The sequence below is a fragment of the Opisthorchis viverrini genome, assembly GCF_000715545.1.
Source record: "Opisthorchis viverrini unplaced genomic scaffold opera_v5_41, whole genome shotgun sequence".
NCBI classification, from domain to species: domain Eukaryota; kingdom Metazoa; phylum Platyhelminthes; class Trematoda; order Opisthorchiida; family Opisthorchiidae; genus Opisthorchis; species Opisthorchis viverrini.
Genome location: NW_008751697.1, coordinates 6,656 through 15,399, shown reverse-complemented (window position 1 = coordinate 15,399; position 8,744 = coordinate 6,656).

Here is an 8,744-nt window from a genome sequence, read left to right as displayed (position 1 = left end):
TCAAGCTTCAAAGATGAAACAAAAATGCATGTCCATCCCTTGAGTAACGACATTTTAGCAAAAACGTATTCAACGATGGGCCGAGTAACTGAACTTCAAGCTACCTCAGAGGGAAAGCTGATCTTAATTTAAGAAAACATCTGTGAATGCAGACGATGCCCATTTCGTAATGACAGCGCGCCGCTCCTGAGTACTAAGCACGGTAGGCATCAGCTGCGCAAAGTCCTTTTATCGGCACAGAGAGAGGTTGTCAAATAGCTTAAATGTTGGCCGCTTAGCCATGGAAAAAGGTTGTACCCACTTCCCCGTGTTTACTGTTGTGTGAACTCTGCTGGAATTCGGAGTGGAAGTCGATAAGCTGTAAATAATTTTTGAGTTCTGCGTGGGTCGTAGCGATTCATCAACCTCAAATGAGTGAGCGGCCTAGTATAAGAGCTGGTACGCAATTATGGTGATAGACCACTGTGGACTGGATAGTGTAGAAGTGCCCCACGCAACCAATGAGGTGGGACCATGCAGTATCCTAATGGGAAGCTATTGAAAGGAAGAAGGCCTTCGATGAGGTGCTATTTATTCGGAAATGCCAACTGACCGGTTACAGAACATTGAACAAGGAAACAAAACTCTAAGCTGCATCTTAGTTACAAAAACTGGACACAGATCTTCTCCCGAACGAGTCTTCCTGAGGATTCATTGCCGCCAATCATTCGTAGGTCAAATAAAAGCAAATGTTACAAAGTGGCCTCGCGAATTCCGCAACAGAATTCCATTTTTCAATCGACGCAAAGCGAAATTCTACGAACAACACATACTACTCGCGTGCCTCCCGATCAGTAGTATCACTGTTACACTAGTAGTGAACGTATAACTGTGCAGCCTCTCCTGTACGTAGTAAATGAAGCAGGCATGTAAACTGTGACAAAAAGACGTTTATAGTGAGTGAAATAGCTGTCAGTTGGCAGGTTTCGAGATTTGTTGTTGGAAAACTATTTCCGGTGTTTTGCTGAATTCAGGGTTTTCGATGGGCGGTTGGGCACTAACAACCTGGAAATGCGTGATCAAGTTCTTTCATTTATTTCAAATGATGGACCCTTGGGGAATAGCAAAATGGTCATAATGAAAGGTGCTCTCCATATGGAGAAAATTCAGTGTTCCTGTAAATAAAGAACCTCCTTGGTGAAATTCAAGTTCCACGTTTTCATTGAGATATGGCCTCGATAAATTTCATCAATCCTTCGCATTGTTGGCCGGAAATAACCCTAGGCAACTGAGTTGTCTAAACGAATGCTTGTTTCCCACTTTGTGATCTCATTGAAACCTGTCAAACAAGGAAAAGCTTTCTCATGCCCCTTGAGATAATTGGACTGTTCGAAACGGACATTCTGTACAACCTTTCACTAGATTTTTACGCGGTTGAATTTTAGGGAACCATTTAGTCCTGAAGACATTTAGATAGGTCGATTAGGTGATGTTGAACATAGGAATTCCTGTACTCCACGGTAGATTTCGTGAGGTTTTGCAGTAAGAGTTATCTCTTGGATTTTGTTCCGAAGCCATTTGAGCAGTCGCACTTTCACCAAGCAGGGTTTAATTTAGGTCCATGGAAAATCTGTGGTGCATCCCGAAAATACAACGTTATAATTAGTACCAGGTAGTATCTTATACTGTACAAAACAGTAGGCTGTCAATGTGACGGAATGATGATAAAGGGTACAGTGCAGATAAAGATGCCCCCTGGTGAGAAAGAATGTTAGTCCCTTGTCAGCGTTATCGACCCACACATCTCAATACGCTGCAAATTTGCGCTTAACTCAGCTACTTGGATACGTCACCAGTTAGGTTGAAATAATACCGATTTCATAGTAAGAAATCACTGTTCGTCTGTTTGGCGGGAGAATTACAACAGAGTTAACAGCATTAAAATAAATTCATGTTCATGAAAGAGATTGATTGTTCCGCAAAGTGGGTTGTCACCTCCTTTTACCCTAAATTCAAACTCCAGTTACTCTATCGTTGTCGTTGCTTACCAAGACAGCTAACGAGGGGTATGACAAATTCTAACGACAGAACACACCTCAGTTACGAGGTCATCAAGCCAGTGGATTGAGACTCCCGATCTTCAAGGGGTCTACGGACACGAAGCCGTCAGAAGCGTCGCGGTTGTCGCAATGGTCCATCGGTCTTTCAAGGCTGTGTTTATTTAAGCAACTAGCACGTCGGAGCGAGTAGCATTGGTTAGGTTCAACTCCCCCTCCCCGATAATGGTCTCTTCCACAGTTTGACCGGTTGATTCAGATACAGCCAAACAGTATGCGTTAGATGTATCTTTGTCCTTCGTACTGATGATCGTTCCTCAAACTTTTATGAGGCTGCTAGTCTCAACAGAAATACTTAGCACTTACTACTCCAGAATCAGTCAGTATTCAGAAGAATACTGCAACAAGAGAAGCCACAGTCTTGGTTAAAAATGAGGAATCTTTGTTGTACAAAGTAAGCAGAACCAAGTGAGCTGTCCTATATTTTCTGTTTATTGTCTGGGATTTTCACTGCATACAAAGAGCGTTCTTGATTGCCGCCTTTGTTGGAACTCCTCAAGTTTGTCGCATTTCTTGAGGTTGCTGTAATTGTACCAAACAGCAATTTTCAGTACGCTGTGTGGAAGAATGCGAAAGCAACTACTGCCCTTATCAGACAATAAAGCATAGCTGTAATCTGTAACTGTGAATCTATGTGAACTTAGGTGTTCGTCTTACAAGTGGTTTATCGGGTCTGTACGATGTATAGCGTTATCTTGAATATCGTGCCACCTGAAACATGAGGCATCCTGGTGCAGCACACTCAGTTGCTTAAAAATACCATAGACGCAAGATTCAACCGAGTTCCAGGGGAGTCACCCGTCATAACCGAATTGGCGTGCAACTGAATGTAGTTAGCTAATTCCGCACAATTTGGGTTCAAGTAAAACATAAGGTTGTCGGAAACTCGGGAACTGCGTCTACCTGATGAGCCTCAAAAAGAACAAAATCGGTTGTAGGTGTCGAAGGGTTTTCATCGACCATACGAGTACCGTATTGCTGAGTTGTTCTTTAATGCCCACGGCCGATTTCGCTCTTCTAGGGGGTTCATCAGGTAGGCGAATTCCTCAAGTTTCCGTAGGCCCTAGACTTTACTTGAACTCAAATTGTATGAACTTAGGTATATGTACATATGTAAGGTGGGATTGGGGTGTGTTTCTCGCAAAAACCAGATTGCTATCCTAATGAATGCATTCGTCGAGGTCGCAGGCTCATCTGTTATTATCCATTAAGCGTTTAGATCAGTAAGCACTCCCCCCCCCCCCCAAAATCGTTCGACATGCTGATACTTTGTAGATTTTTGGATGGATTTTGTTCCATCCACCGGCAAAATCGTTCGACATGCTGATACTTTGTAGATTTTTGGATGGATTTTGTTCCATCCACTCATCTTCGAAGGGTTCTGCCTTACACCCCACGGTACCTTCAGACCTCTGCTACTCGTTTGCATTTCCAATCCAGTGTGCTTTATTACGGGTTCGTTCGAAACACTTGCTGAGCTAACACTATCCGGGGATAAGAAGATAATACTGGTCATGTGGAGGATACAGATGAAAGTAAACTAGCGAGAAGATTACCCAATTTGCCAAACATCTCTGTGATGTTGGTCTGAAAACTTTGGAAACCTCCAGGTAAGTAACGTTAACGAATACGTGCTTGCTTGGCAGCTTGAAACCCTCAGACTTTTAGTGAAACTCAAGGATAACAAGCGGTCGAAAACTAATTACAGGATCAAACTCATCATTAAAAACGTTGGAGTGAACGAATAGCTTCTACGCATGGCTATCGCCTCAAATTTGCATTTATAAAAGCGTTTGGTTTTATTTTTTGCCGAAAGCTGATTGTTTTGATTGGTGAAGCCTTTCGTCTCCGGCTCTCATATTTAGATTTGCTTCTGTAAAAAATTGAAGTTTTGCATCTCTTGAGCTGGACTGGACCTTACCGTGCTGTGGCCATTTGTGTGACTCGGCAACGCATTGATCTATACTGGGGTGTGTTCACGCGATACTCATAGAGTTTCTCATACCAGGTTCGTAAATGGGTAGAGGTCTGACGAACACAGTCTCTTGGCCCTCCAGGTTGGGAGTTGGAACATGTGTAGCGACGTGTTCCGTAAAAATGGTAATGTACTTGCCAACACCGCTGCCTTGCTGTTAGGATTTTGAGTCAAAGGCTTTGGTTGATAACGCTAATCGTCCTCCTGTCTAGGTATGGGCGCCCTTGAAATATCCCAGCCCTCGTACAACTAACAATACTCTTATGCCACTTCGGCCGTCGCGTGGTGACATCAGTTGGGTCGCCTTACTTGCTGCATACAGCAGGGCGGGTAAGTGAAAGCATGCTACTGGTGATGCCTTCCCTCTCAGTCTTTCGTATTTTCCGTCTTCTACCCTCCTTTATCCAAATTAGTATACGTTCTTTACAATTATTATCTCTAGGACTGACCGTTTCGCTCGCCCTGCATCATACTCAGCTGCAGCGTCTGTACGTCCGGGTTCAGTGACAACCTCAAGCACTTCGAAGTCTGTTTTCAAACCTTGAAATCCTGTCTATTTAACCACCTTTAATGTTCGCACACTGTGGGAAGCAGGCCAACAGGTGACTTTTTCTCGTTTGCTGCATTCCATCTGCATTGATGTCTGTTGTCTGTCAGAAACAAGGACGCAGGACACAAGTACTGTGATCGAGCTGACTGCACCATCGCTCTATTCCAGGTTCCTGCTGCGCATCTCGGGTGATGCAGGCGCCACTGCAGCTGGATATGCTGGGGTGGGTTTTGTATTGAGCAAACGAGCCGAGGCGTCTCTGCTTGACTGGATACCCGTTGATAGCCGCCTCTATGCAGTTCGTTTGGCAACACCTGTGAGAGAATCTAGAGGAAGTAAGGTTCATCTCAATTCGTTTATTGTGTCTGCTTACACCCCAACTGAACATAGCTCTGAATCGTTCAAGGACAGTTTCTATGACAGTTTCTCTCTTACGCGAGGGCTAGCTGGCTGCGGACTGTTCTTTGATTGTGTCAGTTTCTCTGGCTTTTTGTGCAGTATGTGATGAAAAATGATGAACATTCTTCCTGAGTTCTGGCTGGAACGTCTTTCGGTATAGAGAAAGCTTAAGATAGATGTCAAAGTGAGGAATTTACTCAGTAACCTGCCTTGAAACACCAGACTATCTATCTGATAGTATTTCGTCATAATATTCGATTTAAAACTGCTTTCCTCCTTAAACCGAAGTACCATCTCAGTTTGACAAGTAAGTCATTCCTCTCATGTCTCGCACCATCTTTCTTCGTTATTGTGTTTCGTGTTTCTCGCCATCATTTCTCAATAAAAACTTCGCAAGGCGCAAAAACGTCATGAAACTGTTAAATCTTTCTTGAAGGAAACTACTCACTAGGTTGCTGAAAACTCTTCGACAAACCAAATTGATTTGCAAATGAGTCTAATTTTCGAAAAATTTTAAATCTATTAACGTAATTATTTCTCCACGTAACTAAACTGTACTCATGTGACTGATAAGGGGTCACTTTCGCTGTCTCTGGTTCTAAAACCATTTATTGATCCGATATCGTTTGTCAGCCGATCACTTACCATCTTGGGCAGAGATGATTTGTGCTACTGGAATTAAATTCATTCACGCTTACTGGCTTTCAGAGTTATGATGACAAAGATGGTTGTCTCTTTTGTCAATAAACTTTCATCATTTGGGTCGATATTCAACATACCGAAGTGTACCAAATAGTAAATCTAAATAACTAAACAGACAAAGAATATGGCCTTTTCAGAGAAGCTTGACAAACGATTAGTTAGACACGGTGTGTTTTCTTTCGGACCGGGCTACACCACCGATTTCCGCGCAAAACCATTTCCATTTTTTCTATTCAAACAGTTTGAAACACACTCTGGTGCAAAGAATTGGAAAAAGATGAAGGTTTCCGACGGGCGTTTGGTAGCTTGAAATTTCTGGATCCCGCGTAACTTGATATTACGTAGTGATTATTTGTGTAACTGTTCAGTATCCAATTAGCTAGAGTATGCATGAAAATGAATTGGTTGTTGGCTGTCGAGGATTTTTAGGCAACTTTGTGAGTAGTTTCCTTTATGAAAGCCAAATAGCTGTTTTCTCGAACCAACCGTGAGTTCCCTTCAGTATTCTCGAGCAGATTAGGAAAAAAAGTGATGGTTTGTTGGGGCCACTGATGAGAAAATGCTGATGCTAATTCTGATTGTGTTTTCTGCGGATGAACACGGGTTGTCCATTTCGGAAGTTGTGGGCAGGGTGGTGTCCATCCCTGACGCTCCTGCATCAGTATGGCACCAATGTGTTACGTTCAGACTAAGAATTCCACAAACCTATTCAGCCATTGTAGAAAGATCAAGTGATCTTGAACCATTCATACACTCAATACAGGGAAACCTGATGACTGACAATATGCTGAGATTAAGTCCTCATGATTATTCAGTCGATCGATGGACCTCTGGCGCAACATTTTGAGTGACATCACTATAACCTGCTGACTTTGTGCTACATAACACGCCTGTGATTCACTTGTCTGGTTGGTTGCTCCTACGGTACTGGCATAGTTAAACCATATTAGGCACGCATAAACAAGGCCAGATGCACCAACTCTATCATCTTTTAGTAGGCACAAACTTGAAGAATACTTGTGGATATTTCACCAAGATTGAGCTAAATTACTCCAAAAACCGACTGAAATTCACTACATTCTTCTACATGCGGGTGCAACAGCCCAAAAACTGACATTCTTAGGTCGTCTTGCTCTAAAACACAAGCTTAAGAGTTTGTTAACAAGATGCCCTCGATTGGTTGTGCAGCCAGCGGAAAGTGCCAAATATGGCGTTGGTTAGAGCAGCTTGCCTGCCAACATGCCTGCGGATATTCGAGGAAATAAGTGCACGCAGCATGGTTTGTAGTGGTGAGCATTTCGTGATATGTTCAAGACTTAAGCGGACTTGCTTTACTAATCTCATTATGGAGATAAACGAGCTACCTGTTATACAAACTCACAGTTGGCATTCATTTTAAGTCGATGACCATTTTTACTGCAATGCATGTCTTCAAATTGGCTCCTCTTTAGGAATTTTCCATATTTCGGGAGAAGACCTCTTCTTTTTAAACCGAAAAATGTTTTCGCGCCTTTGAAATGGCTGAGATTATAGAAGCCAGGGTAGTGAGTACACCACCAACCCCGGGACTATTATGGCTGTCATGACATGACTTAAGAAACGTCTAAAAGATAGCCTTTTGGTAAACGTACCATAATTTTTGAAACGATGACTCTTTTACTATGTGCGGCCTTATTGACAACAGGATTCTAATTTAGTGGCTTTTTTGGCTCTTTTATTTAATCCAACTGTGTACTGATCGATACCTTCCGAGGTTTTGGGCGATTGGATTGAGGGCTTTGGAGCAATTGAAGAGTGAGCCCACAGCCAGTCAGATTTACTTCATCGAACATTCATGTGACCTATTTATATGCCGTATTATCCCCCTTACAAAGCAAGACAACTCGTTATATCTCCACAGAGTTCCGGTAATCAGTCGGTGTACTTGTTGTTTACCAAGCCTTTCTGAAAGAATGAGTACTAATCTGTCCCGAACATTTTCCAGTTGAGAATAAGATTTACAATTAAAGACGCCAGAAATCCACTCGGGATTGCTTTTTTGCCTTCATTTTACAACAAGGCTTACTGGCTACCCTGTCCACTATGGAAGAGCTCTCCAAATGAAGAAAATTCAATAAACAGCATGGGATTTTGAGTTTCTTTTAACAAGGATTACTACTCTGTTGTAGAAGTGGAAAAGTGAAAGATATAAGCACTCCAAAAATAGGGAAGGTCAGTTATAAAGCCCCGATTGTAGTGGAGTTTCCCTATTCCAGCGTTTCTCTTGAATAGAACACTCATTAGTTTCTTATAGGTGAAGTCACAAGCGACGCATATAAACGGCCTGATTGCGGCTTGAATATGAAACGCATTTATGTAGTTACTCTTATTTCATGAAACAAACTGATCAGTTGCTGCGAAATCCTCTACCATTTTTGGGGACACCGGAGTGAAAAACAAGAGGTAACTGACGACGATGGCAGTAGGCTGCTACTGTGCTTTGCTTAGGATTTGGTAAACATCAAACGATGTGGTTTTTTTGAATAAATGTTGATCAGCTAAACCAACGTGCCTGCAGAACCAAACGTTCAGCACCGGGATCTCCAACAATGCGTTAAATGCACCCAGTAGTTGTGCTTCTCCAAATTTATATTAATTATTGTGTCTAGTAAGCTACGAAACAGAACCGAAACAAAAGGATTCCAATTAATCGAAATCAAATAACTGTTTCCAGTGCTCCCTTGCAGGAATGTCTACAAAACCAAGATATCAGCCAGATGTTTCTTCGCAGTAGTAGTTTGCACGTTCTTGCGGCTAAACTTTGGTACTTATTGTCAGATTTAACTCTTCTACTGCCTCATAATAAAGAAAAACTACCAGCACTTATGAGAACGAAGAAGGTAGCGATCAAAGCTTGTTTTCTGTGATTGTTCATCTTGGCTAATACATAACAAATTTATATGGTAGCAGAAATCACGTGGAAAAGATTACGATCGGGGCTACATACACTTTAGAGAAACGGAAGTCAAAGGAAGGGGGTTGG